This window comes from Pseudorca crassidens, chromosome 11 (assembly GCF_039906515.1).
Source record: "Pseudorca crassidens isolate mPseCra1 chromosome 11, mPseCra1.hap1, whole genome shotgun sequence".
NCBI lineage: Eukaryota > Metazoa > Chordata > Mammalia > Artiodactyla > Delphinidae > Pseudorca > Pseudorca crassidens.
This window is the reverse complement of record NC_090306.1, coordinates 63,340,945-63,365,869: the sequence shown is the minus strand read 5'-3', so window position 1 is coordinate 63,365,869 and position 24,925 is coordinate 63,340,945. Positions and strand designations below refer to the sequence as shown.

Sequence of the window (24,925 nt, the reverse complement as noted above, 5' to 3'; positions counted from 1 at the left end):
AAATGATCATGTTTCCATTATCTTTAGGGAAGATAACTCAGAAGTTAGAAAAATCACTAGCTTACAGATTTTTTTATGGATGGTGACTAAATAAGGTCCTTTGTCATGTATTCTCATTCATAACCTAGTGTTCTAGCATGGTGCTCTCAAAGTGTGGTCCCTGGACCAGCAGTATCAGCATCACGGGGAACCCATTAGAAATGCAGATTTTGAAAACTTACCCTAAACATATTGAATCAGAAATTCTGTTGGTTGAGCCCGGCAATGCATTTAACAAGTTCCCCTGATATACCGTAAATTTGAGAATTCCCGTTCCATTGGACGAGTAGTTCATTAACTTTAGTATCCTGAGGATACTGTGCAGACTGCTTAAAAAAAGAAGACTATTTTAGCAACACTCATAATAATTCTTATTCAAGCTACATGATATGGGTCCGAGATAATTGCATGTAAAGGAGCAGCCCAGTAAACCCAGTGTATGTGGTCCTTATAATTATCTGGATTAGACAGAATGGCTTAACACTGAAGTTGTTCAGCTTTCTATCAATGCAAAATGAAGGCCTGTTGTTTATATATTGTGCTTACACTCCATATTAGGTTTTTGCAAACCAATCACCCAGTCCCCAAAAATGGAGTTTTCAAATTATTGAATGAATTTTTAGAGTGTGATTACGGCAATCCATACTGAACGTTCAGTATTCTTTCTTTATGGTGTTCCTTATGATGTACTTGCACTTGGAATGTAATTTTGCTATATATAATCAACTTCACATTTATATTGTGTTACATTAAATCAGCATAGCTTTCTTGCATTTGTTAAAGATTCCTTTTCTTTTAAGATTTGGAATCATGTTTTTTTAGCCAAAGACAAAAATCTTTGAGAGTTCTGGTTTAGGTAGCTTTCAAAATTGGTGGTTAGTTTATATAACTATGTTAATACTCTCATTCCATAGACTGATGCTGAAAGAATACAAAGAGTTTGTTGGTTTATTACATAGGACTGCTGCACTGATGGTATCACAACTGTTTCTTTAATATGGTAGCTGCCAGCAGAAATACCAGTTTTAATGAAGCTTTGCACAGGCTCTTATCTCTTGCTGGGACCGACTCTGTTATATATAGTTTGGCCATTGACTCATCATTAGACTCTTATAGGGAATCAGCCCGAGCTCCTCTAGCTTACTCAGAGACCTGCCTTGCTTTATGATTCTTAATTTTGTATTCATATAGAGTGGATAACACTCAATGGTCTTTTTTTCTTCGCTATTTTATATTACCAAATGGAGGTGTGGTCATTTTGTAATTTCTGGTGGCTGAATTTTTCAGATATGCTCTTGCTGTGTGAGCAGCTTGTCAAGGGTAAATGGTGTTATTTCTACTCCCTTACCATCGGGCAAGAATACCTCAGAGAATGAACAGCGCTCTCTCTGTGCGTGTGCGTGTGCGTGTGCATGTGTGTGTGTGTGTTTAGGAAAGGCGGGAGGAAGAGAGGATAACTTGAATTTATCAAATTTTTTTCAGTGAGAAAAAAGGAAATGCCAATGTCTTATCACTGTAGGTTCTAGAATAAGGTGATTCTATCTTACCTGCCACTTGCTTTGGATAGGTCTAACGCCTTTCCCCTATATGATATTAAGGAGTTGGCATGGTTCAATAACCATGAGCAAAGTAAGCAGGATTTGGGTAAGACATAGATGGGTGTATGAGTCACATATTAGAAGAGTAATACTGCTAGCTGACCTAACAAACCTCCCTCAAATCAAAGTGCTTTAAGTGCTTTAATACCTATTTTCCTCATGTCATAGTCTACTGTGAGTAGCATGGGTCTCCTAGGAGTCTGTTTTTGAAGGGGTTACTTAAGGATTTCAGTTCCTTGTATAGTGTGGTTCCACACTCCTGAAGTCATTTGCCTGTGGCGAGAAAGAGAGACAGAGACAGAGAGAGACAGAGACAGAGACAGGGAGAGAAAGAAAGGAAAATCTGGAATTTAAGGGGTTCCCCTTGGAAGTGGGAGTGTCTCGTTTCTTCCTGTATTCTATTGGCCGAAACTGATTCAAAGTCACAATCTCACTGCAAAGAAGGTTGGCATGCATCCTAATGTGTGCTCCAGAACAGTCAATATAATTGGTTAGTGTCCAGTCAGTCTCTTCTGGTCACCAATAACTTTTTCATCATTCCTCTTATATGGAACACGTTCAGCCTTTCCCAGTGCTATCAACACCCAAATTCCATCAGCCAGGCATCCATCTCGACAATCTAGGATCTTTAAGTAATGTTTGGACCAAATAGTACTCATTTTGGTCTAGAGACCTACTGTCAAAAAGATATATTATTTACACACACTCCTCCCAACAACCACTCAGTTATTTAATGGTGAAACAAGGAGGACATAAACACAGAATATTCTTATTCTAGGAGTAGAAGAAAAACACAAAAGTTACTGGTCTCTAATAATAGAAAATCCTGCCAGTCAGACTATGTAAAAGCTGCTCTCCTGGGTTGGGGAACCAAGTCAGCTGTCTGGGAGGGGCTCCTGTGTTAATTTTCCCCATATTCTCCTTGATCAGTTCTTTGCGATGCTTCTCCTTGCTCAATAGCCTCCTTAGCCATATTCGAAGTATGTTTTTGGAGCCTTATTTTTTCTTATACATTAGGGGCCCAATAGTTATTTTAAGTATTTGTCAAAGATCCCCTTGCTACCTTTTAAAGCCAATTTCTCTGATGCTACATTTTCTGCAAAAACTTAATAGGTCTCTGATCTGGTCTCTCTGAGTAAGTTCCATGTGTCAGAAACCATGCCCAATGTTCTCCACTAGACATTACTCTCCAATCTGTTGTTCTATTTCTTTTATCTTTTTGTGGTCTCCATATATTTCTGGACCTATTTCTAGTCAAGCTCTGCCACAGAAAATAATAAAAATAAATCCAGAATATATGGACAATATCACTAAAAATTGGACAGAATATTTTTTTCAGCTATGAATAATTGACCAAAACACCTGCTTTCACTTGCTATTCTCTTCTCATTAAAAAACAAAACAAAAATCCTATAGGAAAATTACTCATTACTTTTGACTCCATATTTTATCCAAGAATTCTGAGTGAGACCCTGAGCATAATTCTTATGCCTAGTGATACTTAGTTTAGCCACCATCCTTTCCTATAGTCACTGCCATTTACTGTCTCTTGGACATATTACTTAATCTTTCTAAATCTCTAAAATGTAGATAATAACGATATCCTCTCCCTAATGTCACTTTGCAGATTAAATTAAATAACATTACATTTCTTAGTACACTGTCAAAGCCCTCAGCATATAATTATTATTATTGTTGCTTTTATCACAATTGTCATCCATACTTTGGGTTTTACAGACATATGGTATCTGCTATATATTTTATACAAGCAATATTTATTGACCTGGATAAAAAACAATGATTAAGACATGACTTCAAAAAGCTGAGTTTTGTATTGCTTTATGAATAATCCATAGCAATTTGTGAAAATTCAATTCTTATGTTCAGCACTGCTTTCCTTCACCTGATCAGCTTATAAATGTCCACTTATTTATTCAATGAACAGCATTTGGAATAGCAGATGGCTTTGAGTTGCATGCGTATTATTTCTTTGGGCCTTAGTGATATACTGAGCAATCATTTGCTATGTAATGGTTGCTTCAGGAAACAGAGCAATTTATTCCAAAAGTACAGGGCAGACACATGGTACATGGGCACAATGGCATAAATAGACATACACAGGTGGCAATGACATTAATACAACCAATGTAAGTACTGGCAACAGATTTTAAGCACCAATCTGCCTTTGGGCTACAACAGGCACTACCCATATTACCATTCCTGATTTGTTTTAGGAAGATATTAACTAACTTTTATTTGTCACTTCTTGTTTTAGACTTAGTATGCTGAATCAAGGTTCTGAATAATGCACTGTGGTTAGCCTAGTTCTTCAAGCTCTGTTCAACTTGAGGCCTGATTCAACAAGCAATTCAAGTAAGAAAAATACCTACTAATTTACTTACCACTATGTATACAAACATATTTCTTTCCTAGATGAGACTTGGGGCATTGGATATCAATAACAAAATCTATTTACAATGTATTTCCTGGAATATGTTTTCCTGGCCTCCATATAGAAATAGAAATACAGAAATATAGTGCCCACGATAGTACTCGCAATTGCCAAATTTGCTGAGATTTGGGGTATATGTATTGGCATTGTCTGAATCTGACAGATCCTACAACTGTTATTTAATGGGAACTATAGGTTACCATTTCCTCCCATCCCAATGCTTACTGTTTGCTAAATAAAGCAGGTCACTTTCTCTGACTTTTAAGTGATTCAGGGTTGTACAATTTAGCCACATATGCTGACAAGATAAGAGTAACATCTTTTCTTCTTCAATCACCACTTTTCTCTCTTTTGGTTTCTTTGATTTTACTAAGTCAAGACACAATCTTTTTTGTGCTCTAGAAAAGAAAAAAAAGCAACTCCAGCTTGAAATGTGTTTATCTGTGGGAGCAGGGTTGGAAATCATACTCTCACATTCATTTTTGTGCTGCCATGCTTATTTAATATTTAATCATCACAACTTGCTATAACCTAGAAAGAAGAATTGAATAAGACCAGCAGTAGTTTTTTTTGTTTTTTTTTTTTTAATGTGCTCACAAGCTATTTGTTTTTAAATTGAATCTTTTTATCCAGAGGCCAGTGTGTGTTGGGTGGGAAGAGGGTGCAGCTCTAGACTTCTGGAAGGTTAAGGTGAGCTTGTAAACTTACCATATAGATGTGATTAATATTCTGATATTTTCCTAGTTTGTAATTTGATCTCAAGGAACTCCTAGTATAATGACTTCAGCACTATGATTTTATTAGCAAGAAACATACTCTACAATTTCTATTCAGAAATTCCCCTGACCCGACCCTTTTCATCTCGGAAACTACACTCACATTAGGCAAAACATTCTTGAAAAACGTCTCATCATTGCCTTCTCCACTTTCTACTCCCTCCTTAATGCTTTCCTCCTAGTTTTTCACATACTTCACACCCACCAGAGATTGCTTTTAAGGGGGTCACTTCTCACCCACCTCTATTTTGAAAATCCAGTGGAGGTCTCCCCATTCTCCTCTTTTGCTGCTTTCAGGAATATCTGGCACTTCTTCTGAAAGAATTTTCCTCTCAGTTTCTGAGAAGACATATTCTCTGGTTTTGTTTCTACCTAATTTTCTTCTCTTGATATTTCTCTGCTATTGGAGTAATCCCAGACTCATTCCTGTACACACACACACAAATATATATATATATGTTAATTATTATGATAGTTATTATTAAAAATGTTTGGATATTTGTTTCTGTAATTCTATCATTGAGCTTACCACTGAGATCCAGAGTTGGTAACTACCTAACAACTTGATACTTCCACTTGAAAATCTAATAGCAATGTGAAATTTAATATGTCAATCACAATTCTTTCTTTTAAACCACCCCTAACATTTTTCCTGCTTCAGTGTTCAGTGTCCTTAAATGACACCACCGTCCATCCGTTGGCTCAAATCAAAATTTTAGGAATCATCCTTGAGTCCTCTCTCTTATCATCTGACCATGTATTCATTTTTCATTCATCCATTTATTAAAGAAACTGTTATTGAGCAGTAACAATGAACTATTGCTTTGAGCCCTAGAGATCCAGTAGTAAACAACCATTAAATACTCTGCCAGGCTGGAACTTACATTTAAGTAGGGAAAGACAAGTAATAAACAAATGGATACAACACTTGTTTGTAATAAGCACTTTGAACAGCATGGGAATAGGATCATGTGAAAGGGCGAGGGTGACTCTGAAATTGTGGCATCTGAAGAGTTCTCTTTAAGAGATGACATTTAATCTTGAACCTAAATGACAGAAGAAGAAGAAAGATGAGGAGGAATAACAAATTTAGGATGCAGCTTGACTTGTCTGAAGAAAATAAATTGGCTGGTATGGCTTTATAGTAGATAATGGTGAGAGTCATTTGAAATGAAGTCAAACAAGTAAGCAGGGGTCAGGTCATGTGGATATATATAAACCAGCTTCAGGAGTCTGTAACTCATTCTAAGTGCAATGATAATTCGTGGAACAATTCTAAGCAGGGGGATAATAGAGAGGGACTTATCTTGTAAAAAATATAAGTACTGCCCCATCTAATCCAAATGCTGTTTCTTTTTTGCTTAAAATCTTTAATGAAATTCATAATTAATTGAATAGATGAGTGCTTTGCATATAGCAAATGCACAAAAATATCAAATGATAAAATAAGCAAAAATGTCTTACATAATTTTATGTCTGTTAATTTTTTTTTAATTTCAATATTTTAAAATTGTAATTTGGAGTTTTCCGTTCTATCAAAATTAGTAGATTTGGTGTGAATTTAATTAACTTCAATTCAATAAATTCTCATTGTGTGTTATGTGTCTTCTTTATAAAAAAAAATGTTTTGAAGAAGGAAATAAGGCATAGTCTCTGCCCTCAAGGAACTCAAACTCTAATAAGGCATATAATAATCCAACATGAGAGTAGATCACAGCACTTTCCCAGCACAAAGGCAAACATGGGCTTTTTAGTTTTTTCCTTCCTTCTTGCCTTCATTCTCTCTCTTTCTATTGGAAAGTTAATTAGACCAGGCACAGAAACAGAATAGAAATATGGAAAGATTTTTAAACAATCAAGGAGAATGTGAAGGACACTGATAATTTATAGGCATCAGGTAATTTTATATCTATTGGCATCTGAGACTAATACATCTCTAAATTTGGTTGCAAATCATTCTGAGCTTGATTATAGAATGGATTTGTACTAGTCAGTTTGGTTTGCCATAACGAGATAGCACAGACTGGGTCACTTAAACGACAGAAACAACTTATTTTCTCATCATTTTGGAGGTTGGAAGTTCAAGATCGAGTGACAGTAGCATTGGTTTATGCTGAAACCTGTCTCCTTGGCTTGCGGATGGCCGCCTTTTCGCTGTGTTTTCACATGGCCTTTTCTCTCTGCATATGCAGAGAGAGTTAGTTCTGGTGTTTATCCCTCTTCCTAAAAGGACATCAGTCATTCAGATTACCCTATGATCTGACCCTCAGTTACCTCCCTAAAAGTTCTGTCTCCAAAAACAGTCACATTGGGAGTTAAGGCTTCTTAATTTTGGTGGGAACTCAATTCAATCCATAACAGGCTCTATACACTCCTAATGGACTATTGCATTAATTATCTCTTAAATCGTTCATAAATCTAGCTGCTTAAAACAACAAAAGTTTCATTATCTTGACATTTCTGTGGTACAGGAATTGGGAGAGGCTTAGCAAGGTGATTGTAACTCAAGGTCTCTGATGAATTTGCAGCCAAAACATCAGCTGGTGCTGTAGTGTTCTGAATAAACCTGGGCGAGAGGATCCACCTAACCATGGCTCATTCACATGGTTATAATTTAAAACTATCACAGCCACCTAAAATAATTCTTAGTTTTATAAATCTTTATGTTGCTAAATAATTTTAATCCCATTGTAGGTACATGGCATGCCTTAAAACTAGAGAGTTGGAATCTATAAGAAATGGATGAGGTGAACTATTTACTCTGAAATTCAGAAAAGATTTTCTCAGGTGACTCAGCCACTGGAAGTAGAAATAATAGAAAAGGGAGGGACTAGTATTTTTATCAGTATAAGCTACAGGAGTCTGAGTTTTACTAGTTCATAAGAGTTTGTGTGTCAGCAAGGAAAAAAATGTCTGGTAATTGATTATATTTTAATGTCATATATTACGTAATTTATTTTTACCGAGATATTTCTTGAGGTATTGTTTAAAAAAAAGACACTGTCCCTCACAGAAGATAGCCAGAAATGATTACTTAAAATTGTTTTGTGATGTATGTTTATCGGTCCTACTAGTATAATTTTCTGAGGCTGTGAATATGTGCTTTGATTTTGGTTTTGCACAGTAAGATACAGCATATTGTGTTCCTTTCACTTTAGAATAGCCATTTTTTTTCCTTTTGACCTGCTAAGCTATCTCAAGGACTGAGAATAAAGCAACAACTAAAGATGTGTTTTAGATGCTATCACTGGAAGTGTTTCTTCAGATGTCAACAGATATTCAAAGGCCGAGAAGACCTTAACCTTGCAATATTGAAGTGAGGATTATAATTACTTTTAAAATGATAGTGTAGTTGGCAATGAATTTTCAGAAAGTGCAACATTTCAGTTTATGGCCTTTTTCAAAATTACAAGGAATTTCTGATCTTGTCAGTAAATTCCAGTGGAAAGTACCCAGGAAGAGAAGACTAGAGATCTGGGTTCCAGAGATGTGAGCAGACCACTTAGCCCTTTTGACTTCTGTCTTCTTCACTACAAAATGAAAAGTTAGGGCTCACTGCTCTCTGAGGCCTCTCAAAGTTCCACAGTTCTATGATTATTATTTTGAAGTAGAAAATATAGATTATTTGATTGCTGATTGCCATGAAAATATCAATGAGAACAATGAGCTGTAAAACATGCAATTTTATTTCCTATGTGACCAAGCCAATTTAACATTTATAAGAATTTTATAATGAAATGAAGCTTTTCAGGAAACAGTTTACATCAATATTAAAATTCTATGATAATAGCAAGGTTGATATCTAAGAACAGCTTTACAGACCCTATGATGACCAAAGGAGCTATCTATTAGTGATTTATTCCTGCTGAAAAATTCAAGAATTATATAACACAAACTCTTTCTCTATAACATCTAGAATTAGCATATTAGATAAGCCCAGAGATACTATTTCATAATGAATGTTACCACGTAATGGTTTCCAGCGAGGTGATGAAGGATAACACTTTTCTAAACATATTATCACCGAAGAGTTTAGTACTGGGAGGGAACTAAACGTCTTTGAGTAAGCGATGTTTAAGCCATAGTACTCAGATATTTACATATATCATGTCATTTAATAAAATGGATTCATAAAATTACTTAAGCTAAGATTGAATGTCATTAGCTTGGGTAAATTTTTGCTGTAGACAGAGGGTCAGAAGAGTTGACAGTAAATACCTGCTATGTGACCTTAAGCTGATCATGTAACCTGGGTTGACCTTAATGCTCTCATCTTTGAAATTAAGGATTTGGAGTGATGGATCTCCTTGTGCAGTTGAAAGTTACAGGATTTAAAGTTAAACCTGTATTTGATTGTCTGCTCTTTTATTTCCTGATTATATACCATTAAGCAAGTTAGTTAAACATATTAAGACAATTTCTTTAGCTGCAAAATGAGGATAACATGAAGCATCTTTCAGGGTTGTCCTATGGATTAAATGAGACACTGCACATCAGCTATCTCACACTAGTCCAGCACATAGTAGGTGCTTTGAAAAATGGGACCATATCGTTATGTTCTCTTTGGCTTCAAAAATAGACCAATTTATTTTTAAATTTTCATCTAAATTTTTCCTTAATTGGACCAACAAGATTGGAATGGCCATATATATTATGGTTGTTTTACTCAAATTAAACTAGATGGAATCAAATGATTCCTCCATCAGTGTACTTTGTTAACAGTGGTAATGGAATTTTATATTTGTATTTCATAATAGTGTTAAGAGTTCGTGAATATGCATGTATAAGTAGAACTGTTTGTATCGTGACTGTCACTTTGAAATTTCAGTACTTGGATAAGATTTGAGATCATAGGCATAGAGTGACATTTAAGATGCAGAATGGATACTTCGGTTGAGTAAATGCCAAATAATTTTCACTAACATTGAAAAGGCCAACTACATTAAGATAATCTATCTGTTTTGTCAGTGGTATCTTCCCTCCTGCCATTCCCTTCTGGTCTAGGGTTTAGGCTTGCTTTTTGGTGACTGATATCATGGAGCTGTGGGACACTAAGGCAAACTCTAAAATCTCCATACAGAGGGAATTTATGCCTGAATATATGCTATACAAGATTTTGCTAGAGAAATCAAATACACAAAGTGAAATGTTATACGTTTCATAGTCTGACTCTCTACTTTGAAATCTCTCTGGTAATGGCAGGTCTAGTACATTTCACACTAAAAGACATTCAATAAGTGATAAAATGCAAAAACAGGTTTATTAATAGCATACACAAAATGTCATGAAAGTTAAGGCAAATTACATATAAACCTGATAGTTCACTTTGGTGTAAGATGCTCCAGTTTCTGAAGGATGCTGAAGTTCTTTCAAGGACCTGAAGTAGAGGCCCTTGCCAGTTTATTTTATGGGCTTTAATTGTCAAGATGCCCATCTGGCTCCATGGCTCACCTTCTGCTGGCATAGCTGCCTGGCTGGCCATCCATATCATCTGGAGCCCAGGTGCTTACATCCTGGATCACTGAAGTGTTCACAGGACCACATGCTATGTTCACAGTAGTGGATATAGCATTTTTGTTTTAATATTAAAAACAAACACATGAAGGCTACTGGAAGGCTTTACTCTCAGTATCTTTCTCATGTCCATGTAATACTATTTAGGCACAATTAATCATCTCATGGCAGCTATGATATATCAGTTTAAGTTGTGGGAAGATAAAAAAGTACTAGGGCTTGTCTTGAAGACTCCCCTGTGAAGTGTTGAGTTATTGAGTAACCATATGGCCTAGTTGGCCTTGGACACCCTCTGTGTAGGTCTGTTATCACAGTATAATTACTGAAAACTTTTTTGGTTATCCTCAAAATGTCCTGGTGTGATTCTACTCTTTTCTACTTTTAAGCACTGAATTCAGAACTGGATAAATAAACTTCTCAACTATGTCTAAAAAATAGGTGGGTGATCCTAGAGCAATCTTACGCAATAAGTTAGTAGATGCTGCTGCAGGCAGATGCTGAAAGATATTGGTTGGTGTTTATGATCAATGTGATACGTATTAAGGTAAGTGGAGACAAGGGATTGAAATGGCAATGTTAGGAGCTCCTATTAGCAGGAAGTAGGACTGTTGCCAAAAGATCCTACTAAGTGACATAAGGAAGAGGGCTGAAACAAATTTAAGAGGCCAGGAGAATATGAACCCCAATGAATAAGGCTGAATGTGTGACAAACCAATAAGAGAATTTGTCAGGTTATTTTGGTGAGGAAAAATTGTGTCAATTCTCGTCAGTAACAGAAGCAGTGAATATGAGTTTTAGGAAGAGACTTTTAGTAATAACCCTAGCTCCTTGTCAAAGGTATCTTGGGCTTCCCATTTAAAAATTATATCTATGTTATAGAGATGAATCATGTTGTAGCTGTCAACTAATCTTCCTTTTCCCAATTCGAAGCTCACTAAGCATCTCTTCTTTTTTCCCTTTGAGGAGAAGCACATCATTTATATTTCTCAGTACTAATTAGTAAATTAGCATCCTGGTACCTGTATATGAAAGATCATACCAATTCAGTTTCATGTAAATTTAATCAATATGAAGACATTCCTAATTTCAAGCCACAGTGAGGCATGAAGCACTACCCAGTAAGCAAAGATCATCACTGTGCTTTGTGATTAAACATTTACTGTCACCCTGGGAAACACTTAACTTCACGATTTCCTTTATCATTAAAAAAAAAAATTTGCTTATCCACTATTGTGAAGTCAATAGATGCGAAGTACAATAAGTATTTCCAAATTTACATATTGCATACTGAAACTTGAAAAATACTACATTACGAATTCAAAGCCATAGAGTGAATCAGTAGTAATGTAAAGAGGGAGTAGAACATAAGTTTTCCAAGTTCTTGTTTTTTGCTCAGTTTATTAGCATACACATTTAAAAGCTGTGGATTAAATCATGGGGGAAAATGCAGGTGTACACCTTTTTTCAGAAAAGATACGAAAGTACTTAAGCATACTAGTCATGATTTCATTTAAAGAAATACTTACCTTGATGCTGTCTTGTTATTTACAAGACAATCAGAGCCATTAACCTAAGATGACATTAAACATCTTAGGCCTATTTTAGATAACATTTAAATCCTAGACTTAGTTTGGCTATATCTTTCCAATGATGAATGCTTTTCCCATCTTTGAGTGCTCTTAAGTGTAACCTGTTTTAATTTTTTTTTGCAAAGGTAGTACAGTCATGAAATAAAATTCAGAAGGAGTGAAAGAAAATAGAATTAAAATTGTCGTCTTCTCTCCTTAGCCCCCACAGAGCCTAGTTTCCTTCCCCAGAAGTAAATACTGTTACCAGTTTCTTGTATATTCCTCCCTCCAATTTATTGTTTGAGAAACACACATATACACATACATAATTTTAGCATTTTTACACAGAAAATTACTATACTCTACTTATTACTCTATGCCTTGCTTTTAAAAAATGTTTCCATGTATAGCATACCATTCATTTTTATATCAGTTTAAATAGAACTGTCATGTTGTTTTTTAATGGCGCTTAAAAAAGTATTCTAGTATTCCACTGAATATAGGAGCACAACTGATTTGAACTAGCCTCAGTTAACAAACTTATATTTTCAATGCTGCTCTGAATTTCCTTGCACATCTGCTTTTTACTCAGATGTGAGGAAGATAATGAGGAGTTGAATATCTGGATAAAAGTACACATGAATTTAAAAATTTTGTAGTTATTGTCTACAGAAATTGCAGTAGACGGTATTTCAGTTTATGTTTCCTCCAAGTATGTGTAGGCATAAAGGAGAATGCCTCTTTCTTTCACCCTTGCCCACAATGTGTAGAAACAAAATCTTTAGTTCTTTGTGCATATGCTAGGGGAAAAACAATTTGTAGTTAAAATTTAGAATTTTCTTATTAAAAATTAATTTTGATATTTTACTGTGTTTAAGACTCAGTTTCTATGAAATGTTTTTATCTCTTTCCTTGGAGGAAGAAAATGCTAGTGGCTTCAATATCCATACTTCCCTTTGTCATTTATTAAGGGACCAACCTTCCTCATAGCTAAATGTCTAAATTCTTACTGGAGGGATGTGTGTAATGTGTGAACACAAATACGTGTATAATTTCTGGGTTATATTGTCTCTTTGCCTTTTCTCTTTAGTAATGATGAATATTTGTACAAGATGAGGAGACAGCCATTTTAGATCATGGGTAGAAGTTACATTTTTAGGGAAGCTGGACAACAATATGACACCTGGGCTACTTATACACACATTATTATATGAGACAGAATAAAACCCCTAATTTTAAAGCTATCTTGTTTTAGCTATTATTATTTTGGTAATTTTTTACAAAACATCTGTATTTTAACTAATATGAACAAATTATATTGGGTCATTTGTATTTTTCTTATTAATTTGTAGATACTATTATATACAAACAATAAAAAACTCTGAATAATTTATACAAAATTTTCCTCTCCAGTTTAGTATTTGTTATTTGACTTTATGATTTTTTTTACTAAAGTGAATTTTTTATGTTTGTGTTACCAAATTTATCATAAAAATTTCCTTTTATGGAATCTAGATTTTTGAGTAATTTTTAATTAATATAGTGAGTAAATCGGTTTCCTGAGTTCTGTGAGCCATTCTAGCAAATTAATCTAACCCAAGGATTGGGTTGTAGGAACCTCTGATTTATAGCCAGTAGGTCAGAAAGTACAGGTAACAGCTTGGACATGTGACTGGTATCTAAAGCAGAGGGCAGTCTTATGGGACTGGAGATAGTGTCAGAATTCAATTGAATTGTAGGATAGCCAGCTGGTGTCTGAGAATTGCTTGTTGGTGTGGGAAAACCTCTCCCCCACACATTGAAATTGGGTCTCAGAATCCTTTTAACATCTTAAATTTATACAATGGTTCATGTCCATTATATCTCAAGAAAACTGGAAAAAATAAAACAATATAGTACTACAGCCTACCATATTTGACAACCATCACCAGATTTTCTTGGGCAGATTTAAGTGTTCCTTCTATATACTTTGCATAGCATCATTTTGTTGAAAATGCCCCTACTTTCTCCCATATAGACATTGAACTTCATAAGTGCTAGTACTGTTTACTGGTATCATCCCAGTGCCTAGGTTGCTTGATAAGTATTTACATAGAAGTGAATAAATGTGTGGTCCTTAAGACAGACAGTTGATTTAGAATTCTATTTCATTTTCTTATAGAGACAAATAATATATAGAGAGATATTTTAACAGACTTCATTAAAAATAGAACAGCATTGCTAGAAAATAAGTGCATTAGGTATTTTGATAGATACTGATTAGGATCAAAAGTGTACATTTAGCCTATTAGGATGAATATCACTTAATTATGTTAAGAGTAAAACCAAATATCCGAGGTTATTAGCCATTTGAGATCCAGACAAATCATTTCAGAGACAAGGAGAGAAACACTATGCCACTGATTTATAAAAAGTGTCAGACTTCAGTGCAATTATAAAGGAGATATAGCTGAAAAGAAGAAAACGTGTGTCAGTTAATGTATTTTTCATCCTCAGTTCTTTATGTTTATATATATATTGCTTCAGAATATTTCTAAATATTAGAATTTCTTAGACACTATTAGAAATAATACATTTGTTTAAAATCAATTAAAAATACCCTCCAGTATTTGGAAACTTTGGCAAGAAATCAAATCTATTCAGATGCACTCTGCAAGTAGCCCTAAGACCCTATTGTACTGGTAGACATTCATTGTTGTAGTTGTTGTTTTAGCTATTCAGTGTCTATTCTCACTTCTAGTAACAACCTTCCAAAAGATAATTTCTTCTTGCATTCTTGCAGAGAGTATCATTAATATTCATTGTCTGTCCCTAGACAAGATGTAGACAGGTAAACCCAGCGAAGCCTATTAGACTCTATCAGGACTTTGAATCATAAGCTAAGTGACCCATATGGGGGAGGGGGAGTAGAGCTGATTGATCAAAGCAGCAATAGGAGACTCAATTTGTTCTTGCTCCCTCAGCCTGTGGGGCTATATTAGCTCTTGCTCTGTGCTAGTTAAGGTTTTCAGTTCTTCCTTCAATGAATTCTACTTTCTCACATTAGCCAAGGTAGGGCTCTGTGAATTGCAACTAAAACACCATGAAAAGACTTGTTACAATGATTTGGTTTCAGCATTACTGAAGCACCTTCAGATCATTTTATTAGTTCAGTTTGAAAGACTTGTTACAAAGATTTAGTTTCAGCATTACTCAGGCACCTTCCGATAATTTTATTAGTTCAGTTTGAGTAACATAACTCACAATTGTCAAATTCTTTTCCAATATGAAACAAGCAAACAAGCATGGCAGCTGATCCCATATCTCCAGTGCATGGATTTCAGAACGGTTTTACCTACTACACAGGGCAAATAAAATCATGATCAAGGATGCTTAATGTTTTTAGAAGTTTATAATTTTTCAAGATTTTTCACATTATTACCTTATTTAGTCCTCATAGGAACTCTGTGAAGTAGACAGAAAAGGAAATATTACTCCCATCTTCAAGGGAGGAAATTAAATTTGAAAAAGAAAAAGGAACACCAGAGAGCTATTGAGTTAAAGGAATGTATCACATAAATAAAATCATTTTGCATACCAAGTCTAAAAGTACATTGTAAAACCACATCTAGGGAAATCCTTTATTTTAATGCAATTATTTTATGTATAAGAAGCCATCCTAAAAAAAAAAAAAAAGAAGCCATCCTGCTTGAAAAAAAAAAAAAAAAAGACTGGTCTTTCAATTCAGTGTTTGATCCCTGAATCTTCCATTCCTCAGTAAGTGCTGTTCCTACTAGTCTAGATAATAATCTTGACTGTGTAAAATCTGATAGTAACTTTCTATTCAAATAATGTGTAGGGACATATGGTATTATTCTGACTCAAGGTTGAAGCTGATGATGGTATTTTCACCTTCAGTGGGGTCATGAAGTTCTGCACTAAAGAGACTGAGTATGGGAAAGAAGAATCTTTATTTTCTCAAGTCCACAATAGTTACTCAACCAGCAATGATTACAGAGTACAGCCAGGGGCTGACAAATAATCATTCAGGATCTATCTAATTTTAAAATTCTTTATATTAATATGTTACCATACACACACAAACACATATATGTATCTATGTGTATGCAAACATGTTTATATCTTAGAAACAGATCCAGGGAATTCTCTGGTGGTCCAGTGGTTAGGACTTTGAGGTTTCACTGCTGAGGGCACGGGTTCGATCCCTGGTAGGGGGACTCCCGCAAGCCGTGCCACATGGCCAAAATTTAAAAAAGAAAGAAATAGATTCAGTTATTATTACTAAAAAATCTGGAAAATAATATTTTATAACTATTACAGTTTAAAATATTCCCCCTTTTTATGGCTTACAGCAAATTGACTCCATTTCTTTCTGTTGTTTTCTTTTTGGAAAAAGGAAACAACTAGCTATCACCATTTCTAAAATAGACTTCATATCTCTGAAGGCCATTCTTAAATTATTCCTTAATTTCTTTTTCCCCAGGCTAAATTATCCTATTTATTTTTACTTTTTTTCTTAAAGCCCTTGTGTTTCAACCTTTAATTATCTCCTTTGCTCAACCCCTGCCAAACTCACTACACATATTAAATTGCCATTGATTTTTTCATTTGGGTGCCCAGTGGGTACACAGAACTCTACAAAGGATCTTTCATTCATATCCTTGTGATTTCAGCCAAGTACAGAAATTCTGATGTAAATTTGAACATCATTCCATATACTGTATTAGAGGTTAAAAAATGAGACCTGTGAAGGGTGACTTTTTCAGATAAAATCTGCCCCTACTATGGAGTTTTATGTTAATGTAGGGCTAGAAACTTAAATAGTTTCATTTCGTTATTCAAAAAGGTGTTACCTTCTTGTCAGATTGCCCATTGCATCTAAGATTTTTAGGTTTATATGACAACATTTTGGACATTTACCTTTCATAATCATAAGAATAAAAGAAGGAAAAAATCTACAATTCAGATTGGATCTATATTTACTAATTTGTCTGTTTTCACTGCCAAGCCTAAAAAAAAAAAAGCTAAAAAACTAGCATGTTTTGACTGACAACTATTTTTTTCCCAACAGACTCAAGCATTTTGATTTAAGTGTTAGTCTAAATAGTCAAGTTTGTGTCAATAGACACACTAGTTTTCCTTTATTTGTTTGAAGCAAGAAATTCAAGGGTTCACATTTCAGCTTTCAAGATCCTCTTTCCTTCCTCCAGTCTGTTTCCTTTTTCCATTCTCAAGCTGAGGTCATCAACTAATGCTACTGGGCAACTAGTTGCTAGTAAAACCACCTTCCATATATATCATAGGAATGGCTATTCAACACCATTATACCTATACCTATTTTTGTGTACCTGTTATAGAACTGTAATTACTCACCCTCTGGAGCCTGGTATAATGAGTCTGCTCCCTACAAACTATGTGATTTATCTAATTCACATGACTACTTTGATCCTCAGTTTTCCCATCATCTATATTTAGTTTCCATATTGGGCTAATGTACAGATTAAAGGTAAAATACTGTATATAAGATTCTTTGCACATTGCCTAGCATACAGTAAGTACTGCCAAAATGAATGCTATTAAAATACATAATATTTATTAATGGTATTAATTCATAAAATGGAGATACCCAAGCATAGTTGGGCAAGGCTAGTTACTATAAATGATAATCCTCAAAAACTCAGTGGATTAAATAACAGTTTTTATCACACTTAGAAAAATTTAAAGCTTATCTGAATAACAAACTAAATTCTTTTTTTCTTTGAAAGTAAAACCATAGTAGAAAACATAGAAATATCAAAGAGCACATGGATCCTTTCTGGGGAAATACATAAAATCTTATTTGACCCTTAGATGTGAAATTTACTCTTGTATATTTAAAGGGAACTGCTTTAGAGAAAGGAACATAAAAGTAAAATAGAATTTAAAATATTCAAATTTCAAAATCTAATAATAAACTTTATCTACCCTGCAGCTGACCTACCATCTTACTACTAATTAGGTTCTTAATACTTTAAAATATTAAACTGAATTTTCAGAGTTTGAGGAAGCACAGAGAGAACAAGTGGAAAACATACCATAATTTGCTTCAGATGTTAGAAAAGTACAGCATGCTTTCTCTAACTGTAATCCCCTCCCTTGTAACAACATTAACTTAAAATCATTTCTAAATTGTTTTTATTTACAAAAACGCACACACAAAGAATGTCTTTGCAAAGCCAGTGTTTTTGTTTTTTGAAGCAATCATGTATTTTTATTTTTAAAAATTATGACATGAAATGTACAAAAAGCAAAAGTATGTGTTAAGAATTGAGAAATCTGTCCATATACTGGTAAGTCAACTAAAATTTAGTGAGTAAATGATGAACATTTGGGTGTAGATTTCATGGAACTGATATAATATAATATTTTGTAATATTTACAAATAATATGCTGCCACTTCTAAGAAAATATCTGTACTTTAGATCTGGCCTTGAACTCTTGCTGTAGTGGAGAGCTTGCTGGGTGGAATACCAGGAGGTCTGGGTTCTAACTCAGGTTTTCCTGGACAGCCTCTGGAAACTCAGACAGGTGTTGATTCTAAGCTTCAGTTATCCCACTAAGAAAGGAATAGCATTTGAATGGTGAAAATAATATTGTGTAGCATTTGGGTGACTGCTAAATGGGAAAATACATATGAAAACACCAAGCAAGGATTTAGGCTCGTGGTAGACATTCAACACGTCCATTCAATAAATTGCCCGTTCCCTACTTTAATTCCCTTCTCTTTTTCCTTCTCTACTCCATCCCTCTTCAAACCTCTAGAAATTCACAGCTCTGTATAGTCTCTACAGACCCCAAGAAACCATAACTTTGAACATGTCTCTGGTTTCCCTTTAAACTGAATCAGTAAGTCAATACATGCAGTTACCTCCTTACATTCTGAACATTTTTGCACATTGCCTTGTTTTATGCTTGTATAACTGCAAAAAAGTGACTTCATTTGGGAGGAGTGGGTATACAAACTGTGTATAGTAAATAATTTTCAATACAAGAACAGGTGCTAATGGCAAGAACAGGTGCCAATGGAACACTTGGTCCTTGACGTAGATAGAAGTAGAGCCAGACAAGGATCAGTTTGAGGAGTCCCTAGAAATTTTAGAAATGTAACTATTCTTTTTCAAAGGAGAAAAATTATAATTTTGTTGACTCTTTGGTTTAAAAAGTTAAAATGCAAATCATTTCAAATATTTCTTTTTTATATAAAATATAGGCATTTAAAATATAAAGTGTTCACAATTTTATAAAATGTTTTCATATTTTGCACCTGCAAACGATGTCTAATTAGCAATTAGTATTGGCTAAGCTTAAAAATTTTAGTAGTGCAATATAACTAAATTCCCATATTAAAAGCTGAGTTTTTTTAATAACCTTTAGTACTAATTTTCAAACTCAAAATCAACAATGTCCTAGTTGTAATAAAACATAACACCAATAAAGTAATGGTATAATAACTCTAATACAAGATTGCATTAATTTGAATATTAAAAACATTATGTTTAAAGTCTGATTTATAGTATCAATGTGACATGATTTGTCCTTTTAGAAGGAATGAGTATATATACCATCTCTTCTCTTTACATATCTCACACTGTTCTATGAGAATTTATTTTCTTTATATCTTACATCCTTCTTATAAAATACATCCCTTTGGTATAATTGCACAAAACCACAATTGGTTATTTATTTTGGCTTACTGAACATTATACACATAATCTGTACATTCTGTTTCTTTCGTTCATTCATTTTTCATTTATTCATATTTATTGATTTTCTACCGTGTACTTGGCTGTGACCTAGTTGTTGGGGAGTCAATATGATGAGATTTGGTTTCAAACCTCAGGAGCTTTCATTGTATTGGGGAAGTAACACAATACACTCTATTCTATACAAGAAATGATACAGGAAAATTTGAAATTATAGTAATAAAAATGGTGTGGTAATGTCACAAAATTAGACTGATTTAAATGAATGCAAGCTAAGATATCAACCCAAGTGCACGTAAGGGCTTAAACATTACAGTGCGCGTTGCGTAGTAGATGGTATTACAAAAATTGTATCGTAATATGAAGAGAAATACAATTAAATCTCTACCTAATTACACATGAAGCTTGAACTTTAGATAGACTAAAGACATAAAAGTGAAAAGAAAAACTGTAAGGTAATTATATTAATACATGAGAGAACATTTTATTGACATAGGGTAAGAGGATATCTTTTATCTTCATTTTACAGATGAGGAAACTAAAGCACAGAGAATTTTAGAAGTTCTCTGGGGTCAGTCAGATAATACATGCATGACCCTAGTTTTGAGCTCAGTCTAACTCTGAACCCACAGTCTTAAACACAACGTTAAATTGTCTCATTTCCAATTACCTAATGCCTGTGCATATCAGGAGAGCTGTTATTTTCAAATTTCAGATGCACAATGATTCAAAATTCATAAATGAGTCATTTTAAATACTACTTTCTTTTTCTTTCTTTGTCAAGAAAATAGTTTCTTTATATAATTTTTGTTAAACAATTGTTTTTCTACCTCCTGTCTGTGATTTCATCCCCCTTATACACTTTCTTAGAAATTAGAATATTTATGTTCAATAGAATGGAATTGCAGTCTTGTAGATATTTGTTTATTGAGGCAAATGTTGTAACTCAATCTTAATTCACCTTAGAAGACATTAGTGTGCATTGCCACACTGAAAGAAAGACCAAAAGAAAAAGGGAAAGAAGCAAGGAAGTAAGGAAGGAAGGAAGAGAGGGAGGGAGGGAGGAAGAGAGGAAGAGGAAATTTTGTTGAAAATAAAATTTTCCACAAAGAAAAAAAATTGACAAATTGGACTATATTAAAATTACAAACTCTGTTTCTCAAAGGACAGCCTTAAGATAGCATCCTAACTAGGTAAAGATATTTGCTATTTGGTAATATCACCTACAGTTGAATGTACATTTACCCCATGAATGAGCCAGAAATTTTACTGCTAGGCATATACACAACAGTATCAAACACACATGTGCCAAAAGTCATGCACAAGCAAAATAGTTAATTTTTTGTTTACATTTATTCACATAATGTTGTATTTCCTTCAAATTTAACATGGTATATTATATTAATTGACTTACTAATTTTAAATAAACTTGAATCCATGAAATAAACGTAACAACATAGATTATATTACCTTTTTTATTCATTGTTGAGTTTGGTTTGTTAATAGCTAGGTTTGCATTTTTGCATTTATGTTCATGGGTAAAATTTGCATGTAAATTTATTTTCATGTACTATCCTTATTTGTTTTTGATACAAGGTTATGTTACTCTTATAAATACTGTTGGTATACATATGTTCTTTTCTATTTTCTAGAACAGTTGGTGTAAGATTAGAATCATATGACCCTAGAAGTTAAAATTTATTAGTGATGCCATGTAGACTAAGAATTTTCTTCAAAGAAAGTTTTTAACTCTTGATTTAATTCAGTTATGGAGTTATTTAGAATTTATAGTTCTTCCTTTGTCAATATACAACTTGTGTTCTAAAATTTGTCTATTTCATATGAAGTTTCAAATGTGTTAGTATATAGTTCATTATATATTAATTTATTAAATCTCATTGAAGATTAGTCTATTTTATTAGATTCCTCTTTCAAAAACCAACTTTGTTGATTCCATTTTGTCTGTTTTTGTAGTATTTCATTATTTTTACTTCTTATCCTTAATATTTCCAGTCATTTACTCTTTGGGTTTATTCATTTTCCTATTTCTAACTTTTGAATTCATTCATTTTTAGCCTTTCTGCCTTTTGATTTTCAATCTTAGGCAAATCCTAGACATTTTCTTGTAATCCCTAAACCAAAGCTTAAATTCACTGCATTTGTCAACTGCTTGCAAAGGCCTAGGGTAATGTTGCCATTCTTAATTCTGGATTTCCACATCAGTTAGATTTTGGCTAGGTCATGGATTATTTCCTTGGTATCTTACTAATGGCTCCATGTTAATTAAGTTATTATTTTTTAATGGTCACTAATAATCTTAATTGTTTTCAGCTGGATTGATGGTCCTGCTGCTTAGCCTAAAATATTCTTGAAGGTACAATGTTGTATTCTTTCCGTAGGTGAAATCATCCCATTATTTTGGATATTTTTCTTAAAACCTGTCTTATTCCTTTACCTGTGTTGCCTCTTTTTTTACACTGTATCCAATTTTTATTTTATTCTCAACATTGAAGCAAACATTAGATAGAGTATGCAACCACTATTTAGCCGATGTAAAAACTTGAAAACTTCTTTTTCTGTGGGATGAATTGGGAGATTGTGATTGACATAAATAAACTAATATGTATAAAATAGATAACTAATTAGAACCTGCTATATAAAAAATAAAATAAAATTCAAATATTAAAATAAAAGAATTGTAAGCAAAAAAAACCCCAAAACTTTTTCTTCATTTTGCCCAGCCAATGATTCATTATATTTGAAATCAGAACTTTTATCATTCAAAATATTATATCTTTTTTCATGGTATCAGAGAATACCAGTGCTGAAACAAACAATACCAAAGTCTCTTTGCCTTAAAATTAAAAGATTTGTTTCTCACTCAGATTTATTTATTTCTTACTCAGTCCAACTGGCAGCCGGATTCCATGTGGTGATTCAGGAATCCATGCCCCTTCCATCTAGTAGATTCTCAAGTCTTCCCACTCAATCCTCTGCATCTGGCTGTGAAATGATTGGGGATTGGTGGCTGTCACAGGAGATTTGGTGGACCATACCTGGAAGTGTAGAGCATTTCCATCAGCAATCCATTCGCCATAGTCACATGGCTTCATGTAGAGAGAATGTTGGCTGGGAAATGTAGAAGCACTCATTGTTCTTTCCACAGCCAAATTAAACAGTTACCAAAATAATAGTAAATTAATTGAAAATGACAGAAACAAATAACAACTTGGAAAATTGCCTCAATCTGTGTGGCTAGGTTGTCTATCAACAAGACAAAATGATACAAATGCAAATAATTCAGCCCCCCTTGGGCTATAAAATTGATTATAGACATTTGCATGGTATCATCTTAAAGAATATAGTCACAGCTCTGCATATCCCTTTATGTAACTAGTTATGGAATATTATAAAAAATTGTTTGTTTGTTTTAAGCCAAGTACTAGAAGAACTGTTAAGATTTTTCTTTCTGTTTGGGCTTTTTCAGTTCGCAACTACATAAATAATGCAAACTTGGCCTGATTTGATTTTCTAGTGATACTCAAAGGATTAATTAGTGTCTTGCTTCCTTTCAAACTAACTGACAATTGGCCTTTCATCTTTCTTCCTATTTTGCAGATATCTTACATTAATGATAATAGTAACTCTCATAATAAGCACTCATTTCAGATTTCAAATTGGTAAAATCTGTTCTTCATTATTTAAATTCATTTGTGTATATATATTCACAAATTTGGGGGGAAGTATATACATTCAGCAGTATCTGATAAATTGTTTATTCATCATAGCAATGAAATCAGTTTAAAAATTCTAACATTTTACTCTGCTAAGGTTTGTAGTCTCCTGCAAAAAAAGACTTAGTTTCCAGTCTTACCTGCCATTGATCTTGACTCTATTCTTACATATTGTGTGCTGACCATTTAAAATGAATAGTGAAGGATTATAATTCTTGTTTGGAATATTTGTTTTCATTTTCTCTGTGGTATCCTTAATTTGGTTTTACTAAATTAGAGTAGGAGCTATGTTTTTTTTCTTTTTTTAACTTGTTTTAAAAAAATGTTACACCATCTTTTAGTATTCTTATATCCTCCTTATTAGACTTATTTTTATGACCTTTTCCTTGTTGGATTCTAAACTTTTTTATTCATTTCTAATTTTGATGTATTTGTCTATTCCAGGGTACTAGAGCTATTAAAGTATGCATTTTAGAAGTACAGTTAATGTTTTCTACCCTCTCCTGTGATATTACCTGTCTTTCCAAAACTTTCTTCTTCAAGACTCAACATTCCAACTACGTCACCCTGAAGCCTTTTCCCACCTCCCCATTTGAGTTGACTATACATTCTCTGTTCTCCCCGAGAGATTATTTGTATTTTTATCATTGTACTAAACAAAGACATAAGAAGTAAAAAAAAAAAAAGGGTATCTATCCTTCATGAACATACAAGTGATAATCTATAGTGAAACATTAACACATCAACTCAGCAATCTATTAAAAGCTAATATATCATGATCAAGTAAGTTTATCCAAGAAATGCAAGCTTGGTTAAACATTTTTCTTTAATTAAACAATGTAAATAGATAGCTAGTGGGAAGCAGCCGTATAGCATAGGGAGATCAGCTTGGTGCTTTGTGACCACCTAGAGGGGTGGGATAGGGAGGGTGGGAGGGAGGGAGACGCAAGAAGGAAGAGATATGGGAACATATGTATATGTATAACTGATTCACTTTGTTATAAAGCAGAAACTAACACACTATTGTGAAGCAATTATATTCCAATAAAGATGTTAAAAAAAATTTAAAATAGGACTACCATATGACCCAGCAATTCCACTCTTGGATATACATAAAAAAACAAAAACAAAACAAAACAAAAAAACAATGTAATTCACCATAAAGAAGAAAAAAACAATGTAATTCACGCTAAAGAAGAAAAAAAAATATTACCACCTTGTAGATGCAGAAAAAGCATTTGATGATTTTTTCCTAAGATTGAGAACAAATAAAGGGTATCTGTTATTGTCATTCCAATTCAACAGGGCCCAGTCCATCCGGTAAAACAGGAAAAATAAATAAAATGCATGGGTATTGGGAAGAAGGAAATACAGTTTTCTCTATTTGTTCACAACATGATTATCTACATAGAAGATGCTAAAGAATCTAAAAAAGAGCTACTAAACAAATAAGTATAAAGCAACATCACCATATACAAAGTTAATTTTTAAAAATCATTTGT

The 24,925-nt window shown here is 33.7% G+C and overlaps 1 long non-coding RNA gene across 1 annotated transcript in view; it reads right to left on the bottom strand.

Moving 5' to 3' along the window:
• LOC137202876 (uncharacterized) overlaps nucleotides 1–24,925 on the bottom strand; it is a 52,187-nt gene that overhangs the window by 25,195 nt on the left and 2,067 nt on the right. The window contains exon 2 of the long non-coding RNA XR_010932812.1: nucleotides 22,592–22,745. This is a non-coding gene — a long non-coding RNA (uncharacterized lncRNA). The remainder of the gene's footprint in view (nucleotides 1–22,591; nucleotides 22,746–24,925) is intronic.